Source organism: Podarcis erhardii (assembly GCF_964252035.2).
Source record: "Podarcis erhardii genome assembly, chromosome: 8".
Classification (NCBI taxonomy): domain Eukaryota; kingdom Metazoa; phylum Chordata; class Lepidosauria; order Squamata; family Lacertidae; genus Podarcis; species Podarcis erhardii.
The window spans coordinates 66,596,251-66,620,250 of NC_138499.1; the positions used below are offsets into that span (position 1 = coordinate 66,596,251).

At 41.9% G+C, this 24,000-nt stretch overlaps 1 long non-coding RNA gene across 1 annotated transcript; it reads right to left on the reverse strand.

The window, feature by feature from the left end:
* Nucleotides 1-7,590: 7,590 nt before the first annotated feature.
* LOC309348185 lies at nucleotides 7,591-23,033 on the reverse strand. Its single transcript, XR_014159279.1, has 3 exons — nucleotides 22,926-23,033; nucleotides 21,609-21,772; nucleotides 7,591-7,698 (listed from the first exon to the last, which is right to left on the reverse strand). It is a non-coding gene; the product is annotated as an uncharacterized lncRNA (long non-coding RNA).
* Between the last annotated feature and the right edge of the window lie 967 nt (nucleotides 23,034-24,000).

A 24,000-nucleotide genomic window follows, 5' to 3' on the forward strand; every position in this document is an offset into this window, starting at 1 on the left:
TATTATTACCCCATCCACCTGGCTGGGTTTCCCCAGCACTCCAGGCAGCTTCCATCAAAATATTAAAATTCAATAATTTATCAAATATTAAAAGCTTCCTTAAACAGGGCTGCCTTCAGATATCTTCTAAAAGTCAGATAGTTGTTTATTTCTTAACATCTGATGGGAGGGTGTTCCACAGGGCAGGCGCCACTACCGAGAAGGCCCTGTGTCTAGTTCCCTGTAACTTCACTTCTCGCAGTCAGGGAACAGCCAGAAGGCCCTCAGAGCTGGACCTCAGTGTCTGAGCAGAATGATGGGTGTGGAGACGCTCCTTCAGGTATGCTGGGCCGAGGGCTTTCAAGGTAAGCACCAACACTTTGAACTGTGCTCGGAAACGTACTGGGAGCCAATGTAGGTCTTTCAGGACTGGTGTTATGTGGTCTTGGTGGCCGCTCCCAGTCACCAGTCTAGCGGCCGCATTCTGGATTAGTTGTAGTTTCCAGGTCACCTTCAAAGGTAGTCCCACATAGAGCGCATTGCAGTAGTCCAAGCGGGAGATAACCAGAGCATGCACCACTCTGGTGAGACAGTCCATGGGCAGGTAGGGTCTCAGCCTGTGTACCAGATGGAGCTGATAGACAGCTACCCTGGACACAGAATTGACCTGCATCTCCATGGACAGGTGTGAGTCCAGAATGACTCCCAGGCTGCGCACCTGGTCCTTCAGAGGCACAGTTACCCCATTCTGGACCAGGGAGTCCATCCCTTGTCCCCCCAAAACAGTACTTCTGTCTTGTCAGGATTTAACCTCAACCTGTTAGCCGCCATCCATCCTCCAACTCATCATGTGTGTCACCTTTCAAGAGGCGCTCAGGTAACCTAGACAAGCAGGTCCTCACTTGTTTCCCAGTGTCAGCAAAAAGTGTGAAGTTCTTCATTGCTGCTCATTGCTCCTCCTTGCAAAGGCAGGGGAAATAGTGGGCATTAAATTTAATTCCCTCTTCACAACTCTCAGCCACCACTTTTACAGAAAAGACTCAGTATGAATTATTGAATTTATTTCTTTAAATAAAAAGAGTTGGACATCTTGACCAAAGCACACCTTAAAAAATAGAAAGAACGAACAGCCACACTAGGGAAGAGAGAGAGAGAAATATTTTGTGAAGTCTTCTTATTGAAGTGGAATGAATTTGTCAATAAATTGTTTTCTCTGGCAGATAACAATCCAGAGATACTCAGGATGACTATAAATCCCGCAACCGGACAAGCAACATTTTTGTGGGACACTGGTGAAGCTAACCAATGGTAAGCTCCAAAAATAAGGAAAAAGCTTTTCCTTTAAAAAGTAGGGGGAAAAGGCAATACTACTTTTTGAGGCTGCTAATAGAAATTCAGTTGCCATACCTTTAGAAGGAGCTCATTTTGTTTAGGCTTTATTAGATAGAACATGACCACTCATGCTACACAACAGTATTCTTTCACAACAGGGTTTTCTACAACAATCCTTATTTAGAAGATACAGTGGTACCTTGGTTTTTGAACATCTCCATTGATGAACGTTTTGGTCTTTGAACGCCGAAAACTTGAAAGTAAATGCTTCGGTTTTTGAACACATTTTGGAAGTCAAACATGCCACGTGGCTTCTATATTGAGTTTTTCGTATTGAGGCTTCCATATTGAGGCTTCCATTTTGAATTTTCGGGTTTCAGAACTCGAACGGTCTTCCAGAACGGATTACGTTCCAAAACCGAGGTACCACTGTATTGTGACATTATAGCTGACCATTGTTTGGTCAGGTAGATGGCTGAATTCTAAAGCCCAGGAAGATTAGCTTAGCATGTGTCTAATTTCATTTGGTAACTCATTCCAGAAGGCTGGAGCTGCAGCACCAAAAGCCCACTCTCTAAACCAAAAGAAATCTTAGCAGAGCCCCACCTTGCTCAGGGATATATGGAGTGAGGCGATCCCTTAGATAATCTGGTCCCAAGTTGTGCTGCCAGAGGCAGCAATGTCTGAATCTAGGCACTTTTTGTGGTGTTTGATCTTCTGTCTGTTTCACACATGCAAACACACCCTCCTCTCCCCAGCGAGTCCTCAAAAGTCTGATGCAACTGACAAAGGCTGTCTCTGTAAATCAAGCTTCTCCAGACTCACTGCTGCAGTGGCGAGGAAACTTTGTCGCTTCCATCTCTCCTGTTGTTTCTCTTTCTTCAAAATAATGGTGGCAGGAAGGGATAGGGAAGCACTGGAGACAGCTCCCTTCTCTTTCCAAAGGGCTACCTTTGTGGGAATGAGATGACATGCAATCGCTTGGGGGGACTAGATGATGCGCACTCACCTCTGAACAGGCCTAGATCTATCACTATAACATGAATAATAAGAAAAAGAGAATGGGCACTGCTTCTGGGCTGGATTGCAAATAGCATCCTACAATATCGCCAAGCACTCTCCTGCTCCTGAGTGAGGCAACGAGGCTACAGTTAGTTCACACTTGAAAGGTTTACTGTGGCAGTTTAATTTTTTATTCAATTTTGAATGTTTTTGTTGATTTTTTAAATTGTTATTTTACATACAGAAAAATCGCATACCCTCCAAGTGTCCCTATTTTCCAGGGACAGTCCTGCAATGACAGAAGCAGTCCCAGTTTTTTATTTGATCCCGGAATGTCTCCCTTTTCCTTTTTCCTCCCCTCCACATTTCAGAAAACAATTAAAAGTGGTGTGTTTTTGTGTAGGTGCAAAAACCGAGTTCTGTTCATAGTGAAAATAAAATTCTTGCACCAAACTGAGGAAATGGTGAAGCTGGCACACAAAGCCCATCCAGTGTGGTGTGGTGGTTAAGAGTGGTGGACTCATAATCTGGTGAACCTTGCTCCTCCACATGCAGCTGCTGGGTGACCTTGGGCTAGTCACACTTCTTTGAAGTCTCTCAGCCTCACTCACCTCACAGATGTTTGCTATGGGGGAGGAAGGGAAAAGCCACTTCGAGACTCCTTAGGGTAGTGATAAAGTGGGATATCAAATCCAAACTCCCCCTCCTCCTTTTCTTCTTCTTCTTCTTCTTCTTCTTCTTCTTCTTCTTCTTCTTCTTCTTCTTCTTCTTCTTCTTCTTCTTCCTCCTCCTCTTCCTCTTCCTCTTCCTCTTCCTCTTCCTCTTCCTCTTCCTCTTCCTCTTCCTCCTCCTCCTCTCCTCCTCCTCCTCCTCCTCTCCTCCTCCTCCTCCTCCTCTTCTCATCCTACAATTTTGAAGGAAAATGTCACCAAAGACTAAATTCTTTAATTGCAATGCTTCAGCAGCCAGCAATTTTTAAAGGAAACAAGCAGAGTGTTGATTCCTTTATTGTAAATGGAGCCTTTCACTGTCTACTCAGAAGTAATTCCCACTGTATTCAATGGAGCTCACTTCCAGGTAACTGGGTAAAGACTCTGCAGCCTTATACTGTAATCCCAAGCATTTTTACTCAGAACAAAGTCCCACTAAGTGCAATAGGATTTCCTCTCTGGTATGTTCCTGATCATTCTCCGAGTTTCTTTTCCGTGGCAAAGCAAGTGCTATCCCACACTTTCGAGTGCATTTTCCTGTCACTTTCCTACCTGTGCAACCTGAATTTTCTGGTACATGACTGGCATCCCCTCAAAAATGGCAACTATCTGGAAGCACCCTTCCTGTCAAACAAACAAATAAGCATGTAAACAAATGCAAAGTATTGCAAAAGTATGCAAGAAGCTGATCAATTTCCAACACAGCCAAACAAACGATAGGGGTTGAGGTACGAGGCTAGGGGAGGCTAGTTTTGAGCACCGCAACACTGAGAGCCAAAGTGGATCTCTTAGAGCTTTTATTTAAAAAGCCATTAGTTAGAAAAGGAGGCAAAGTAACCATTCATCTGGAAACTGAAAGTAGCCCTCAGGAAAACCAGGAGGAAAAATGTGAGGGGAAGCTGCATGACATCCTCAGTTTGTGATTATGCAGAAATCTTTACTTAGAAAAACTGAGAGGATGAATGGAAGAGACTCAGAAAACCATAGTAAGAGGCTTTTAAAAAGTACTTCTGCATCAAAAATGTCCCCCACCCTCTCACCCAAGAAGGGCTTCTATTTTGACAGACTTCAAGGCATTTGTAATGGTTTCTACTCAGAGGGACTAATAACCAAAACCAGAACCAGTCATTTTTGAGAATCCGTTGCTGAAAAATAGTCCAAGCCCTGACATGCAGTCGTTTCGTCATTCTTCCTCTGGGCTTCCTGTTAATAAGCTCTGCTATATCAACCATAGTTTTGAAAAGCCCAACAATTCAGCATGATTTAGCGCCAGACAGAAATCAGATTAGCAGTGCACCCCCAAGAACAACTTGGGGTGGGAGATGGGGAGGGAGGCAGAGGTGAAATGCAGTAATCTTAGATTCTGGGCTTAATAGTTTTATGATGACACGACCACCTCCCACCCCCCACTTCAGATGGTAATGTATATTACTTCATGTAGTCAAAATGTGGTCAGCCAGGCCTGCTCACTTCCTTTCCTCCTTACTTATTTCGGGGTTCTGGAGTTCACCCCTAAAGCCCTACCTTAATAAAAACCATTGGAATGATGTTGGGGGTTGCCAGCTGCAAAAGAGAACAGGGCTCCTGTGCTTTTAATTGGTGTTTTAATTGTTGTTCCATCTTAATGAGCTTGCATTAGTGCACATTTTAATTATGGATGTTGTGATATTTCGATGGAATTGTTTGTGTGTGTGTGTTGCAATTGGTTTTATTCCTGTAAACTGCTAAGAAGCAATTTTGGCAATATATACAGTGGTACCTTCCGGTTACATACGCTTCAGGTTACATACGCTTCAGGTTACAGACTCAGCTAACCCAGAAATAGTACCTCGGGTTAAGAACTTTGCTTCAGGATGAGAACAGAAATCGTGCTCTGGTGGCGCAGCAGCAGCAGGAGGCCCCATTAGCTAAAGTGGTGCTTCAGGTTAAGAACAGTTTCAGGTTAAGTACGGACCTCTGGAACGAATTAAGTACTTAACCTGAGGTGCCACTGTATAGGGAAGTTTTTAATGTTTGATGTTTTACTGTGTTTGATGCTTTAATTTGTTGGCATAATTATTATTATTATTATTATTATTATTATTATTATTATTATTATTATTATTCAAGGTTAAAGAAGAGGACTTGTTGCATGAAATGTAAAGCACTTTCATAACATTTTAACAGCTGTGACTTCCCCCTTCCAAGAATCTTGGGAATTGTAGCTTGTTGAAGGTGCTCAGAGCTGTTGGGAGACCCCTCACTGAGGTCCCAGCACTCTTAAAAAACTACAGCTCCCACGGTTCTTTGGGGAAAGCCACGGCAGTTAAAGTGTTATGAGAGTGCTTTCAATGTGGATTTGACCAGTACTGGAACTGCTTTGGAGCAAGAGGTTTGTTGCTATCATAAAAGAGCATTAATAAGCCCCGTTCCCCTCGTTTCCTAGGCTAGCAGCATCAATCATTTACACTTTCCTTCCCCTCTGGAATACCGCTTTAGAAGAGCTTCAACGCTGGCCTGCATTTCCAACTGGGAGCTATTGGGAGGGACACACTGACTATCTGAGCAGTAAACCTGGAATTTTCAGCAATAACTTGGAATGTCCCTGGAACGTTTAGCCTTGTTCTGCTCCAAAAGTGTCAATATTATGAGTGTGTGTGTGTGTGTGTGTGTGTGTGTGTGTGTGTGTGAAAGAGAGTGAGAGTTCATTGCAGTATGTACTCCCTTAAGAGAGAGAACAAAAACACCACTTCCGCCAGGATCTTCTGTTGTGCAACAAACAGAGAGCCACAAAGGAGCAGAAAGGGGGCCACCTGCAACCTACTGATTCATCGTAAGGTTTGGGGACCCCCACCCACAGATTCCATCAGCTGCGAGGAGAGGGGATGCTAAGTTGCAATTTATACAATTTTAATTGATGTATCCCTAGACCCTGCAACTATTCTTATAGCAATTTGGGAAGTAGGAAGTATTAGATTAGAACAGGGGTCAGCAACCTTTTTCAGCCGTGGGCCGGTCCACAATCCCTCAGACCATGTGGTGGGCCGGACTATATTTTGGGGGAAAAAAATGAACGAATTCCTATGCCCCACAAATAACCCAGAGATGCATTTTAAATAAAAGCACACCTTCTACTCATGTACAGTGGTGCCCCGCAAGACGAATGCCTCGCAAGACGAAAAACTCGCTAGACGAAAGAGTTTTCCATTTTTTGAGGTGCTTCGCAAGACGAATTTCCCTATGGTCTTGCTTTGCAAGACGAAAACGTCTTGCGAGTTCTTGCGAGTTTTCCCCCCTTTTCTTAAAGCCGCTAAGCCGCTAATAGCGCTAATCCGCTAAGCCGGTAATAGCCGTGCTTCGCAAGACAAAAAAACCACTAGACGAAGAGACTCGCGGAACGGATTAATTTCGTCTTGCAAGGCACCACTGTAAAAACACCAGGCAGGGCCCACAAATAACCCAGAGATGCATTTTAAATAATAGGACAAATTCTACTCATGTAAAAACATGCTGATTCCTGGACCGTCTGCGGGTCAGATTGAGAAGGCGATTGGGCCACATCCGGCCCCCAGGCCTTAGGTTGCCTACCCCTGGATTAGATATACAAGCAAATCACAGAAGCAGTGTCTGGAACTCAAGAGCGTTTAGATCACTTTCAGCATATACTGAGGATAATTCCTTGAATAGTATGCACAGATGGTATTGTATGCCTGTACAGTCATATAACATGTTTGAGAAGGTTGGCCTAACATGCTGGAGGGGTTGTGGGTGCAGAAGAGGCACTTACATCCAGCTCTGGTGGGAGTGCAACTTCATTGCTGATTTCGGGACAAATTTACAGCAGGAAGTATGAAATATGCTGCAAGAAAATGCATTATTGAGGTCACAATCAATGTTTTCGAACATCTTTGATGAGGAGGACAACATGGGTATCTTGCTAAACATCTCAGTAGTCTGCCTCGCCACATCACTGGAAAAGTGTCCAGAACTTGACACTTGAGTATGATATCAGTCCCTCTGGAATATTGCCATATTAGGGAAGATAACACACCAACTGAAACTATGTGAGGGTCTGGAGACCCCAGATTCATTTTATATGATTTGGGACTCCTTTTTAAATTATACATCTTTGAGAAGCCTTCACTAAGCAGCCATCTACAACCAGGCATAGGCAAACTCGACCCTCCAGATGTTTTGGGACTACAACTCCCATCATCCCCAACCACTGGCCCTGTTAGCTAGGGTTGATGGGAGTTGTAGTCCCCAAAACATCTGGAGGGCCAAGTTTGCCTATGCCTGATAAAATTGTGACAAATTGGGAGGCGTTTTGATATGAATTGTTTCAGTAACATCGTTTTCATTCCTATCTCTTTGACAAATATTCCTGTTTGTCAATGACTGGCAGAGTGTTTCTCATTTATTGGCATGTTGCTTGTAGACCTAGCAGAAGAAGGAGCAATTGTGTCTATTGTTCTAGAGACCTCAGTTATGTACCATGTTCAATTTGTTAATGTTTATGGGTGCCTTTTTTGGTTTTTGCTTGATATGAATAAAGAAGAACTAAAACACAAGTTGACAATTTTGAGGTGGGGCAGAGGGAGTGGTGTGGGAATATCGTTGAGGGTTTTCACTGTAGTTTCATTCATGCTTTCCTCTTCCTACCATCTGGAGAAGCATTTGCATAGTTTATCACAGGCTGCATTTGAAAGCACATCACGTTATTGTTTTGTTGCAAATGTACGGAGAATGTACAGAGAACATAGTTGAAGAGAAGAACTTCAAGGAAGCTCTGGATTTAATCCGAGCTGGACAGAAATGCTAAGCTACACAGCCCTTCAAAAAATGAGACGGTGAGTCATCTGGAAAGCATTATGTCAAAGTACAGTTTCTATAGAGCTATCTAATGCATACAAATCAAGCCCATATATAATGTTCAGGCAGTCTAACGTAAAGCCAAACCAAATTCCCAGGCTGCTCCCCACCCGCTCACCGCAGCTGGATTGGAAAGTAGTTGGTGGGGGTGGGGCAGGAGGGGGCAAGAAAAAGTCTGCTGAGGTGGCAGTTAAGAACTTCATTCATTCTGGAGGTCTGTTCTTAACCTGAAACTGTTCTTAACCTGAAGCACCACTTTAGCTAATGGGGCCTCCCGCTGCCGCTGCGCCACTGGTGCATGATTTCTGTTCTCATCCTGAAGCAAAGTTCTTAACCTGAGGTAATATTTCTGGGTTAGCTGAGTCTGTAACCTGAAGCGTATGTAACCTGAAGCATATGTAACCCGAGGTACCACTGTAGCCTCTATTTCAACGGGGAGAGGCTTTTATTTTTCACTTTGGTGTGGAGAGGAAGGTGAGCTGTACAGTTTCTTAGTCTTCGGCCTCCTTAACACTTGAATTGGGGCTTACAGACAATGGTATTGCGTTGATGTCACAGTTCCACCACAGCTCAGCATTCATCGAGGAAACAAACAAAGCTTTATGCCTGTGAGGATATACTTGCAACCCCACAAAGAAAAGCGACAACCCAGAATCCAAAGGGGTTGCTTTTATTTGTTTTACCCTCAAAACAATATCTCTGTGAGGTAAAGTGTGAGTAACTGCAGAAGATTACCTGCCAAGCTTCACGGTTAAGCCCAATGCAATGCTATACATTGTGGGATTCCATGGGACTCAGTACAGTGGTACCTCGGGTTACATACACTTCAGGTTACAGACTTGCTAACCCAGAAATATTACCTCAGGTTAAGAACTTTGCTTCAGGATGAGAACAGAAATTGTGCAGTGGCGGTGTAGCGGCAGCAGGAGGCCCCATTAGCTAAAGTGGTGCTTCAGGTTAAGAACAGTTTCAGGTTAAGAACGGACCTCTGGAATGAATTAAGTACTTAACCTGAGGTACCACTGTACCAAGTAAGGAAGCATGGAGCTGCCATTTATTTCTGCATGCAGTAGAGCTTCACTCCCCCCTCCCTTTCTGCTCAGAACATCTCTGCTCATTCCATTTTTACTTCAAACCATTATTTCAAGCCTATGAAAAGGAACCAGCCAGCCAGAAGAGTAGCCCCAAGCTGAGAGCAAAGGCAGAAGGGAGGAAAGAGGCTGCTGAGACAATCTAGCTGTTCTTGAGGGCACCCTAACAACCCATGTGTCTGCTAATTAAAGGCTTTGTTTACATCTTGAAGACTGCTAATGCATAGAGCTTTGGCTGTTTTTAGCTGATGGTTCAATCTTGCGACTCAAATCAGTTATCTCACTGTGAGATGTGGAAATAGAAGGCAGAGCTAAAAGGGGGCTTAATTTGTTAAGAGCAGGGGGGGTAATGAAAGGCAATCTGTACATGTTCACTGGTCATTTTCTTGATAGCTTCATTAATGGTGCAGGAAATATACTGTTGCGACTTTCGTCAGCCTGGTGCCCTTTAGAAGTTTTGGACTACGACTTCCATCACTCGCACACTGCAAACCTGTTTTACATTTTACATAGCAGATTTGTCGTTGTTGTTGAAATGTTAAGATCCCCTATTTACCTACAAAGGAAGGAAAGTAAGGATTAAAACACCAGAGGACCAGCAGAAGTTCCTACACGATCACGGGGAAGACCTCCAGAAAGGAGTAATAACTTCTTGGCCACTGCCACCACCAGAATCTGCATTGCCTGGAGCTGGACCAATATTACCACCACCGGGACCAGAGGAAAAGCAAGACACCCCATTGTAGGATCTATAAATTGATTCAGGATGTCTCTGCAACTTCTTAGTTGGAACATAAATGGCGGAAATTCTCCAGAAAAAAGAAGAAAAGTATTTCACATTTTGAAAAAAGAACAATTGGATATCATTTGTCTGCAAGAAACCCATGTGACAAGGCTCCATAGGAAAGTGTTAATTAATAAAAGGTTAGGCCAGGAATTTATTTCCTCGGACAGAGTTAAGAAAAGAGGAGTAGTGATATATGCAAAGGAGAGCCTGTCACCGAAATTTTTATTTAAAGATGAACAAGGCAGAATTTTGGCGATTGAAGTTCAAACACAAGGAGAAAAATTTTTAATATTAGGAATTTATGCACCAAATGATGGAAAATCGGAATTTTTTAAGAAGCTGCATGAGACTTTACTGAACTATTTAGATTACAACAACATTATTATGTTGGGAGATATGAATGGAGTCGTGTCTGTAAACATGGATAAGTCGCAAAGTGCAAACATATCGAAAAATGGCAGACTACCTAAAACTTTTTTTGAAATGACTGACAATATGGACTTGATTGACATATGGAGGGTTAAGAACCCCCTAGGAAAAGAAGGAACTTTCTTTTCCGAAGCTCATCTGTCATGGACAAGAATCGACCAAATATGGACAACTAAAGGACTGGCACCTAAAACTAGAAAAGTGGAAATCTGCCCAAGAACCTGCTCCAACCATAATGCTCTGAAAGTGGAATTGAGACTAAACACGACCGGATCCTTCAGATGGAAAATGAATGACACTTTATTTAGAGATCAGGAGATTGTAAAGAAGGCCCAAAAAGCTTTAAAGGACTACTTTGAGATAAATTTAAATACTACGGTGGAAAAAAGAACAATCTGGGACGCAAGTAAAGCAGTAATGAGAGGGTTTCTAATACAACAAAATACGATCAAGAAAAGACTCTGGAATGAAAAGAAAGAGAAGATATTGGAGAAAATAAGAGAAGGAGAGAAAAAATTAAGATCTAGGCCCAAGTCGAAGGAAGTGCTGAGAGAAGTGAAATTTTTCCAAGCACAATATTCGAAATTGATAAACCAAGAGGTGGAATGGAAAATTAAACAAATGAAACAAAGATCTTTTGAATCAGCAAATAAGTGTGGGAAACTGCTAGCATGGCAGTTAAAGAAGAGACAAAAACTAAATACTGTTACAAATCTAGAGATTGAAGGGAGAATTGTTTAGAAACCCGAGGAAATTAGGAAGTGTTTCCAGAGATACTTCAAAGAACTTTATACACAAGGGCCGCAGAAAGAATCTGAAGTGGATCAATTCGTTAAAACCAATGGATTACAAAAAATACCACAGGAAATGAGAACAATCCTGAATGGTAAAATTACACAGCAGGAAATTGAAAGTGCCATTCAGAACCTTCAATTAGGCAAATCTCCAGGCCCTGATGGACTCACCTCCAAATATTATAAGGTTTTGAAGGACTATTTGTTGCAACCCTTGATGGAGGTCTGTAATCAGATCATGGAGGGGAAGAAGGCACCGGAAACGTGGAAAGAAGCTTTCATCACATTGATACCTAAACTAGAAACTGAAAAGACCCAACTTAAGAACTACCGTCCCATCTCACTCCTAAATGTGGATTACAAAATTTTTGCAGACATTTTGGCAAGTAGATTCAAAAAGGTTCTTAACGAAGTGATCCATAAAGATCAGGCAGGCTTTCTCCCCGGTAGGCATTTGTTTGACAATACTAGAAACATCATTGACATTTTGGAGCTTTTACAAACTAATCTTAATACTAGAGCGGTGTTAATTTTTATCGATGCGGAGAAAGCCTTTGACAATATTTCTTGGATGTTTATGAAGAAAAATTTGGAAGGGATGGGAGTGGGACGGGGGTTTGAAAATGGTATAGAAGCAATATATTCAGAACAAAAAGCTAAATTGATAGTAAACAATGTGGTGACAGAGGAGTTTAAAATTGAAAAAGGAACACGGCAGGGGTGCCCCCTATCCCCCCTATTGTTTATTTCAGTCCTGGAGGTGTTATTGAATATGATTAGAAAGGACAGGTCTGTACAAGGAATTGAGGTCGGAGTGAAACAATATAAATTGAAGGCATTTGCAGATGACTTGGTATTAACATTACAGGAGCCAGTCTCTAGTACTAAAAGAGTGTTAGAATTAATTTCTGACTTTGGTCGGGTGGCTGGATTTAAGCTGAATAAGCAAAAAACCAAGGTTTTAGCAAAAAATTTGACAATTACAGAAACAGATGAATTTCTGAAAGAAACAGAATTAAATGTGGTTAAAAAAGTAAAATACCTAGGGGTGTATCTGACCTCCAAAAATTTGAATTTGTTTAAAGATAACTATGAGAAATGTTGGTCAGAGATTAAAAGAGATTTGGAAATATGGTCAAGATTGAAACTTTCCTTTTTGGGTCGAATAGCAGCTATAAAGATGAATGTATTGCCGAAAATGTTATTTTTGTTTCAGGCCCTTCAGATCGTGGACAAGGTGGAATGTTTTGGAAAGTGGCAGAAGGATATTTCTAAGTTTGTTTGGCAGGGCAAAAAGCCCCGAATAAAGTTTAAAATACTAACTGATGTGAAAGAAAGAGGGGGATTTGCCCTGCCAGACTTGAGGTTATATTATGAATCTGCAGCCTTCTGCTGGTTGAAAGATTGGATTTTACTGGAGAACACTGATGTCCTAGATCTGGAAGGGTTTGATAATGCTTTTGGGTGGCATGCATATTTGTGGTATGACAAGGTTAAAGTGCACAAACTGTTTAAAAACCATATTGTCAGAAGAGCAATTTTGATGGTCTGGACAAAATATAAAGACTTATTGGAGAGTAAGACCCCGAGGTGGCTTTCACCGGTGGAGGCCAAAGCACGTAAGAGGCTTAACATGGAGGCCTATTGGCCTAAATATTGGGAAATAATTGAAAAAATTGGAGACAATTGGAGGTTGCAGAGCTTGGAAAAATTAAAAAACAAGGTGCGAGATTGGTTGCACTATGCACAAATTCAGGAGGTTTTTAAAGTGGACAAGAAGGTGGGATTCCAGGTGGAAAAATCGAAACTAGAGACAGAATTGTTAGAGCCAAAAAATAAACTACTTTCGAGAATGTATAACTTGCTGCTCAAATGGAATACTCAGGATGAGACAGTCAAATCCGCCATGATAAAATGGGCACAGGATATTGGGCACAACATTATGTTTGAAGACTGGGAAAGGTTATGGAACACCGGAATGAAATTCACAGCATGTAGTGCCCTGAAGGAAAATATTATGAAAATGATATACCGGTGGTACATGACCCCAGTCAAGCTTGCTAAGATATATCACTTGTCTGACAACAAATGTTGGAAGTGTAAAGAGGCGGAAGGGACATTCTTTCACCTCTGGTGGACATGCCCGAAAGTGAAGGCCTTCTGGGAGATGATTCATAATGAGTTAAAAAAGGTGTTTAGGTACACCTTTCCTAAGAAACCAGAGGCCTTTCTCCTGGGCATTGTAGACCAGAGTGTGTTAAAGAAGGACAGAACTTTTTTTATGTATGCTACTACAGCAGCAAGAATTCTCATTGCGAAGTATTGGAAGACACAAGATTTACCCACACTGGAGGAATGGCAGACGCAGTTGATGGACTATATGGAACTGGCTGAAATGACTGGCAGAATCCGAGATTTGGGAGAAGAAGTAATAAAAGAGGACTGGAAAAAATTCAAGGACTATTTGCAAAAACATTGTAAGTTGTATGAATGTTAAGAAAATGCATTTTTTAGGAAACACCAGCCCCAGCAATTGTAATTAGATGAAATGAAAACTAAGGTACAAAAAGCTAAAGGTGGAACAATGAAATAAGCTTTATTGTGTTTTAAATAGGATATACAAGAATTGGGATACAATATTTTGAATTTGGAAACATGATAAATTGAAAGATACAATAAGTCATGAAACAAGATAATAAATTGCTGAAGTTTGTACTATAAATAATGCAGAGTCTGGAAGATGTGGGGAAGTCCAGATAAAGGGAATATGGAAATTTGAAACATCTACTTTTTTCTTTTTCTGTCTTTATTTGTTTTTCTTTGTATTTCTGTATTCTGTAAAACCAATAAAAATTTTATAAAAAAAATAAAAAAAAAGAAATGTTAAGATCCCCTGGTTGGGAAGCCAGGAGGGCAACTAAAATGATCAAGGGTCTGGAAACCAAGCCTTATGAGGAACGGCTGAGGGAGTTGGGTATGTTTAGCTTGGTAAGGAGGAGACTGAGAGGAGATATGATAGCTATCTTCAAATATTTTTAGGGCCATCACATGGAAGAAAGGAGATTCCAACTAAACATAAGGAAGAACTTTCTGACAGTAAGAGCTGTTTGATGGTGGAATGGATTCCCACAGGAGCTTGTGAACTCTCCTTCCTTGGAGGTTTTTAAGCAGAGTTTGGATGGTCATCTGTCATGGACAATTTAGTTGAGATTTCTGCATTGCAGAGGGTTGGCTTAGAAAACCCCTGGTGTCCCTTCCAGACTCTACAATTCTATGATTCTATGATTCATTCTCAGCCAGTTCCTTTGATAATATATAACAAAACAACACAAAACTGATAGTGTTGCCACTGTTCCAAGCAGGCATGAAATTAAACCTCAGTAATTAATATTTGCACTTCTGCCTGACATGAAAAAAACGAAAACAAAACCCAGTTACCAGTCGTGTGTAGCATCAAATATTTAAATGTAGGTTGAAATCCAGAGGCAATATAGTGAGAGAGACAGAAATCTATGTTTATTATTAGAAGATTGGATCGTTTGGAATTCAAAAGAATGTAAGAATATGAGGCTTCCTTTGTTCCATGGTAGTATAAATGAGACAAGACACATACATGCTTTAGTTATTCAGCTGCTAAATGTGATTCAAGTGATTTCAGTGGGTCCATGGAGGTTTCAGCCATGAGGTTACTGAGGATTAGGAACCACTCCAACCACAAGTCCTCAAGATGGCGGCGGCGGCAGGGTGAGGAAGATTCCTGGGGCCATCGGAAGCAGCACCTTGGTTGTCGAACATTTCAGAAACTGAACGGGATTCTGGAACTGATTACGTTCGACAACCAATAATTGACTGTAGTTCTTTTACAGAACTTTTATACCTAAAATCTGGGCTTCAGGCTGAAAGCACTTAGAAGAAAATACATTTAAGAGCAATACTGTTTCTTATTTGTGTAGTGCTCTTGAATGTTCTTGAAACTGGACACATAGACTGTGATCCTGCACATATTTGTACACTGTAAATCCATTTGAATTCGATGTTTTTTCAGGAGCCTAGCTGTGTAACGGTTCATAACAAAAGTCTTAAGTTATTAGACAATTATATGAGTGATGCATTTTGTTCCATTTCATGTTAAACTGGCATAAACATGACCTGGATGTTCTTAGCACGTACATGCCTGGCTCTAATGGGAAATGACATGATGAATGATTGCCTACTTATTACTGCAGAAATGCTGGTAATAAATGGAATAGCATGCATTATTATGAAGCATGTTCTGTCTTGCTGCTTCTGTTAATTTGATACGCCAGCCGTAGGATTTCTAATTAATTAGGTATACAGTAGCTTTACATCATCATAAGCGTTCTTTGTTTTTATAGTCTCTCTTCTGCACAACAAACCACAGTGTATTTGGTGTACACATATTTTTGCATCTAGTCAAATATTGGCATCTGTGCAGCTAAGTCTGGATGACAAGACTGAAGACTGGAATCGTAAATGAGAACAGAATCTTGTCTTGTCATTTCCTATCACGTTGTTGTAGGACAAGAGAAGTGAGGAATACAGGTGACCTCAGTCCCATGTTTGGGATCTGGTTGTTTCTAGGGACAGAGCTCTGTGTACTATATAAAGGTAAAGGTAAAGGGACCCCTGACCATTAGGTCCAGTCGTGACCGACTCTGAGGTTGCGGCGCTCATCTCGCTTTATTGGCCGAGGGAGCCGGTGTACAGCTTCTGGGTCATGTGGCCAGCATGACTAAGCCGCTTCTGGCGAACCAGAGCAGCTCATGGAAACGCCGTTTACCTTCCCGCTGGAGCGGTACCTATTTATCTACTTGAACTTTGACGTGCTTTCGAACTGCTAGGTTGGTAGGAGCAGGGACCGAGCAACGGGAGCTCACCCCGTCGAGGGGATTCGAACCGCTAATCTTCTGATCGGCAAGTCCTAGGCTCTGTGGTTTAACCCACAGCACCACCTGTGCCCCGTGCACTATATAACAGCCCCCTATTGTCAGGAGCAGGTCAGCAATAAATCACACGGTATCAGTGAAGTTAACTTTTTATTCAAGGAAACAAGGTCAGGTCTGCTCAGGAGGACAGGCCTAGTGAGCAACTTGCCCCAGTAGATCTTGCCCCTATGAGGCAGTTGTGGGAACTTAAGGCCCCCACCTTCCCACAGTTGCCTAAATCTCCTCCTCCTCCTGGTGCTTCCCAAGCAATCTGAGACTCTATCGCCATGCCTGCCATTGCTCCTCCCTCTTCATACCTTTCCTGGTCTGGGACACCAGCTGGTCACGGCAAGAGGGGGAGACATCCTGCTTTCTATCACTCCTCTGCATCCAGCCAGTCCATGACACAAATGCCCCCTAAGCTAGTCTCCTTACCCCAGATGCATTGGGGGTGGGGATGCTGTCTTGCTGTCAGTGCTGAAGTACAATTCAACTGCTGCCAGTTAAGTCAACTTCTGTTTGAAGAATGGGGTCTGGGTGGGTGCACTATTTTGATTTTTGCTTCACACAGTAAAATATATTTGGCTGCCACTTAACTTCTTGAAGTGAAAACAGCTGTGATCTCAAATATGGTTCTCAAACTAGCTTTATGGCCCAAAATAAACCTGGGTACTATTTTTTGGGCAATATTCATATTTGAGCATAAGGAAAATTGATGAAGTTTCAACATTACCTCAAGGCTGAATCCAAAGAGATCTTCAAATACAATTATAATATTGGTTCAGAGCTACTGGAACATTTCCAGGGGTATCTAATGATGCATTATTTGAAGTCTAAGGGGAATTAAAAGTTATACTATGTGTCCTTGATACTTAAGCTATTTTAAAAAGCCAGACATGTAAAAAGAAGAAAATTGAGGGATCAAAATGACTCAGCCGAGCTCCAGATTCTGAAATTGAGTGATCTCCACCCCCTCATTTATCTTTCCAAGCTTATTACCAAGCAGTTAAGTAAGACATTTACTGATCTTTCAGTAAGTCACATTTGTTGATAGCATATGTGATTTCACAAAAGGCAATGCTATCTTATCTTTAATAGCTTGCATCAAGCTCATATAATGTGGGTAGACACTTGTGAAGGTCAGACACCAAGCTTCACCTGTCTCATAAATGAGACATGAAACAAGAACTGATGTCGTTGTGGAAATGACTGTGGTATAATTAGAGGGATGATTGAACGAGACATTCACAAATCAACATATTGAATGCAAAAGGACTTTTAAAGAAGGTACATTAAGCAAGGGATAAAATGAAGCCAAAATGACAAGATTTATGGCCCCTGGACTGCATTGGAAGTATTATCAATGGCCACACGAGCGGCATTTCCTGCAAAACTCCCATCACATACTGTACTGAGATGGTATAATGCTATATAGAGGATGGGATATTTTGGTGGCATGCCATCATCTTAAGTACTGGTAATTCCAAAGACAAACAATGTTCATGAATCGTTCCTTGAAATCACAGCATGGTTCCACTGTGTTCGATCCAGCAACATACCATTTAGTACAGCAATGATTTCATAGTGTACAAACATGCAGCTGGCTCATAGCATAGCCCCTTTTAACCTCCCTTCTGCTGGCAACTTCCCAGCTGTGTGTTATAAATGCCAACTCCTTTTCCTGTGCCTTACAAAGGTCCCTCAACAGCCCCAGGTCACTACTGGGAGGTGAAGCTTACTTTGTGAGAGAATTCGTCAGAGAGAAAAAGCCACTTCCTTTTGCAGTAATCTAGGAAACAGAAATCTGACCTGGCAAGATAAGGAACTCATTCTGTGGAAGGCGATGACCAAAGATAACAGAACCATTGTCTGGAAAATAACCCTATGCCAGTGAGATTTCCATCTGGGCTGTGATGAAAAACAGTTCAGGTGTTGTTAAGAATGCAGTTGAGTTTTGAATTCCTGCCTCACCCTTATTGATTCAAAATAAGAGTGCGAAACAGAGTCTCCCCAAAAGCAGGAATTAACAAGTCAGATCTGGGAACAATTGCTCCACCAACCACCTATTTTATTGAGCTTGCATCCTGATTTCCTTGAACAAAGCTTACAAACCTTTATTGAGCATTTCTTCAGATTTGTTTGTGGGAAGGTTATATGGCAGTGAGTGCCCATCCTTCTCACCAGTCTCCCTACCGGGTCTCAGGTTTGGACCCTGAAATCTCTGGTTCTGCTATTCTTCTGACCTGCCAACCCTCTCTGCCAACTAGAACAGCTTTAATATTCCAAGTGTGTTTGAGGCTTTTTGTTGTTCCGGTTTAGAATTTGGCTGTAAATGTAGTAGAGAGAGGTTTGGAAGAGAGATTGTTACTGTCTTGAGCTGAGTTAGCACAATGCCAATTGCTCCAAGCACATTAAAACTTGGTTATATTTACATCTTCCATAAATAAATATATGTAAGGTACATACATGTTATGACATTCAGTTTAAGTATGCACTTAGTCCATTTATAGTTTAAACCTGCACTTCACAGCTGCAACGCTCACCCACAAGATCACCATGTGCACTTATTGCTTTATTGTCACTTCCCATTTCACACAACAAGTCCAGCTATGTGGCCATCAGAAACAATGTAGCCACAGGGAAATTGGGAAGCCTGCATCTTGTATTGCCATCAATTTATGGACGCTGTGGTGTGCAGGCCCCAAACAATTCACTTTCAGCACATGTGGGAAAGTGTGATTTCTCTAGAATCTCCACCCCATGCTCAAAAGTTCAATCCTACAGGTGGCAGCGGATGCACATCAACTGCTTAGCACAGGCTGGCCTCCAAGCAGCCAAATCTTGTGTGACTTTGCCTTAAGGGCCAAGCTAGATGCAAGGCTAAAACGTGTGCATTTTGTTTGTTTGTTACGTAAGCAGCAGAGGTGAAGAAGTCAAAGCAGCCTAGGGACTGAGGTATGTGTGAGAGAACAGGATGTTTCATGCTTTGTCTCCCAGGCTCTCTCCATCATTGCTATTTGCATTTCAAGGGAAGCTCCCATTGGTGTCCATGGAGGCTTAAATTACAAATAGTCCCTTTAGAATGAAGATATTTCTGAGCTTCTTCTTCTTCTTCTTCTTCTTCTTCTTCTTCTTCTTCTTCATCATCATCACTCATAGCCAAGTAAGATTATGGTGTGTCCATAAGTGAATGTGGAGGCCAATTCCGGATCCATACGTCCTTCCTCAGTGGGGACATAGGTTTCCGGGTGGGAGTTGATCACGGTGAGGATCTGCCAAATATGCCTTCCTCTTAGCTCATTTCTCCTTTTTGTCCTGAGTTTGTGTTCCTTTAAAGTCCATGGCATCTTTGGTAAAGGCTATTCTCCAATTGGAGCGCTCACAGGCCAGTGTTTCCCAATTACAGTAGTACCTCGGGTTAAGTACTTAATTTGTTCTGGAGGTCTGTTCTTAACCTGAAACTGTTCTTAACCTGAAGCACCTCTTTAGCTAATGGGACATCCTGCTGCTGCCGCGCCGCTGGAGCACGATTTCTGTTCTCATTCTGAAGCAAAGTTCTTAACCCGAGGTACTATTTCTGGGTTAGCGGAATTTGTAACCTGAAGCATCTGTAACCTGAAGCGTATGTAACCTGAGGTACCACTGTATCTGTGCTTATACTGCATTTTTAAAGATTTGCCTTGAGAGTGTCTTTAAACCTCTTTCGTTGTCCACCAGTATTTCTGAGCACCTTAGCAGGGAGATAAAGAACTAACCTTCCCCTTTCCATTCCATTCCATTCCCTACAGTTCTGAGGCTTTCCAGGCATCCCCTCCTTTGTTAATTACATTCCAAAAAAATATGTATGTTAATTGCATTTATTAATTAGTCCCAGTGGAGTGCATTGTGTACCATCTCTCACCCATCTTCCGCAAAATTCACAAATCCCATTTTTGCCACACAATCAAAAGCACACAGGACACTTCAGGCCATTTCTGTGGCTCAACAGATGGTGTCGCCATAGCACCACAGGGCAAATAAGCAGTGGTGCTTTAATTTGTGCGATGAGCTAACTATGACTACCAAGAGCAGCCCTGGCTTGGAATGCACAGCTGTAGACATTCTCAATGGAACAAAGATCTACTTTCAGTTCTATCTTTATTCCCCATGAGTTGTTTACATAGATTGACTACAGAAGCAGGCTTGTTTCTTTTCTCGTTTCTTGCTCAAAATTTGCCCTTGTATTTAACGTACACAGCCAAAGAGCCTACTTGATTGCTGCCGTACCTATGAGACTGCACTGTGCAGGCAGAATGTGAAAAAATAGGAGCTTAGGAGTAGTTTATACAATCAGCATAATCAAGTGATCAAGTGGTAACCATTTCAGATTTTATGCTTCCCAGGGTGGGTGATTGTGAATATCTTTGCACTCAGAAAGCACACATATACCCCAAGGGGCAGCTACCAAGTAGCCTGACCTGGGATCATAAGTCATCTTCCTATGTTTCTCCATAAAAAGCTATGCACACATTAGGTTCCTCTGCATGATCTGAATTCTGCATTCCAGTGAAGATAGAACCTATGCATGTACATTGTGTGTGTTTAAATTATTTAAAACAAAGATAAAACAACTGCATACAGAATACAGTGGTACCTCAAGTTACAGATGCTTCAGGTTACAGACGCTTTAGGTTACAGATGCTTCAGGTTACAGATGATTTAGGTTACAGACGCTTCAGGTTACAGACTCTGCTAACCCAGAAATAGTACCTCGGGTTAAGAACTTTACCTCAGGATGAGAACAGAAATTGTGCGGTGGCAGCAGGAGGCCCCATTAGCTAAAGTGCTACCTCAGGTTAAGAACAGTTTCAGGTTAAGAACGGACCTCCAGAACGAATTAAGTTCTTAACCTGAGGTACCACTGTATCCTCTTGGAATACAGTACTCCACAGAGCTTTGTCAAAGTGTATATGTACTAAAATTGTCACAATCTTAACAAACACAAAATGATACAGTCAAAATGATGCCCACAACTAAAAATATATTTTGTATCAGCGGCAGTGCAGATGTGGAGGCTCTGTGAACAGGTTTAGATCAATAGTTGGAGACAGGGAGGAAGTGTTGTTGTTGTTGTTAATTAGATTTATATACCAGCCTTCATCATAAGATCTCAGGGTAATCATAAGATTTACAGAGTAAAATACAGGATAAAAACATGACAATAAGTAAAGCAAAACAGCAAAACAACACACACCTGTCCCACAGACACATTTAAAAGGCTGTAGAATATTAATCAGCCAAAGGCCTGGTTGAAGAGGAACATTTTTGCCTGGCGCCTAAAGATATATAAGGAAGTTGCCAGGCAAACCTGGGGTACCAGGGGAGAGCATGCCCCATATGGGGAGCTACAGAAAACATCCATTCTCATGTTGCCATCCTCTGGACCTCATATGGAGGAGGCACACACAAAAGGGTCTCAGATGACGCATGCAGAATCCAGAGTGGTTTATATGGGGAAAGGTGGCCCTTCAGTAGGCAATAAACTGCTTCCATGTGACAAGTATACACATTTCTGTTGCATGAATCCAGATCCCATCTTTTTCACTTTAAGGCCTTCTACTGAAGAAGCCTGCTTTTTAGAACAGGTATTGTTTGCAAGTCAAAACAATTGGAAAGCTTTATTCCTGGAGGTGATTTCATAAACTTACCCTCAGAGCTCATGTCAAACCTGCCAAGGAAGAACTGATCCACCCAACTTGTGAAGCTTTGAAGTGGAATCTTTGATGTTTAATTTCCTCCTATGCTTCTGGCTGTGGCAGAGAACCATATCCCGTGCATGTGTTGACATCAGCTGTAAATAGGTTGAGGTAAGCTGGAAAAACAAGAGAGAGTTCTGCATCAGAATGTTACAGAAGTGTCTTCCTTCCATTCTCAAATGGCGGTTCCTTGGAAGACTAAGGAAACACACCAGTCAGGAACCTATGCAAGAACTTTATTGACTCTTTCAAGTAAGAACAGCCAAACAAACTCCTGACTCCTGCTAAGCCTAGTGCCACCATGTGACTAAACCATATTATGACACTATCCACACAGGTGGGTTGCAAGGAGGGATGTGTAATTTCTCATTTCCCCCCATTCTTAAATTCAGTTCTCTATATTTCCATATCAGTTTTCATTTTTAAAAAGACCCTGTGAAAATTCATCCATATTCTCCCGATATACACATTTTTGCATGCGATTTTGCCTAATATACATATTTTCCCAAAACAAGTCTCCCTCATATGATGAATTTGTGTTTGCTATTTTTCATAAATACATGCATTTTAATGCACACTTTGCCCTAGTATATGCAGTTATGTGAACGCTACTTGGCTGGCGAACAGCATCGCAAAATTCAAAGAAGTGCAAATTTTGAACTCTTGCTGTGTGTTTTGGCAATTTTGGAATGTGCAAATTAGGTAAATTCAAGTGCAAATGAGAAGTGAATTGAATTTCTCTCCCGTTTCTAATTGCAAGTCCCTTGTGTTATTACACATACACCAAAGTGTTACCCTGGTGCATTAACTGCAAGTAAAGAAGTTTGCTTTGATATTATACGTGGGTGGTGCTGTGGTCTAAACCACTGAGACTCTTGGGCTTGTCAATCAGAAGGTTGGCAGTTCGAATCCCCACAACAGGGTGACCTCCCATTGCTCGGTCCCAGCTCCTGCCAACCTAGCAGTTCGAAAGCATGCAAAAAAGTGCAAGTAGATAAATAGGTACTGCTCCAGTGGGAAGGTAAACGGCGTTTCCGTGCGCTGTTCTGGTTTCGCCAGAAGTGGCTTAGTCATGCTGGCCACATGACCCGGAAAAACTGTCTGCAGACAAATGCCAGTTCCCTCGGCCTGTAAAGCGAGATGAGCGCCGCAACCCCAGAATCGTCTGCGACTGGACTGTCAGGGGTCCTTTACCTTTACCTTTTTTGCACCTGAATTCCAGTTCAACACATCTGTGAAGGTATGTATGGTGTCCGTACCCATGCTCACCTCCAAGGAGTTCAGCCAAGGGCACATTGCCCCTCCCTTACTGTTTTCCACCATGCAGTGATTGAAACATTGTTGATTAGTGAGAGTGCTCTCTTCCATAAGAGGCAAATAAGGAGGCCCAAATGGCAGCTTTAAAATGAAAAGCAGTCGGGGGAGGGAGCAATCCTGATGGAGGGGTGTTGTAAAAGAAAGAAGAAAAGGAGGTGCTTAATCCTTTGCCTTTGATTAAAAAGCTCCCACAGTATTCCCTTCCCCGGTGCCTCCTGCGAAAGTTCAAGCACATGTTTGCAAGGATAAAAATGCACCTGGAACCCTGAAAGATGGAAAGAGGCAAATTTCAGCAGGAAATGTCTACCAAAGCAAGGGTTAAAACAAACCCTCCCACTCACCACTCCCTCATTTACAATCACAGCCTCTGGAAGGTGCCTTTCTTATAAAGAAGTCACTGTTGGAACTTTCTTCCACACATTCACATATAACCCTCCCCCTTAAAAGTATCTGATTTACCTTTTTATTGCCTCTGTGATTACATTTATTTTAAATGGCTTTTTACTCCAGGAGCTTTAGGTTGCTGTGCAACATCCTTTCTCCTCCATTAGAACACCAAACATTTTTGCACTTTTTTTAGCAGAATAAAATATTTCCTTAAATCAGCAGGCAAAGAGTGTGGCGGGGAGACAAATTTTCATTTTTTGCTACCAGATAACTGCATTAAAATGTTCTTAATACGTCAAGCACATCTATAATAACTTGATCAGACTACTTGCCATGGAAACCTGAGTTTTGAGGTGACTAATGTTCTTCCTCCACTGGTCTTCGTATTTCCTGGTGGATTTGAAACCTGTTGGGATTTCATATTTTCATCTGTTTTGATAGCGCCTCACCCCACCATTTTTGGTAACATTTTACTCTTTCGGCAATTATTACTGGCATCAAACAGAATTTCTGCTATTGTCTACATAGATTTAAAGAACAGGGATGAATATGCAATGAAGCCAGAGTAAACAGTAATGTGTACGTACCCTAGGTTTTACTCAGAGTAGACTGTCTGAAATGAATGAACATTAATAAGTTA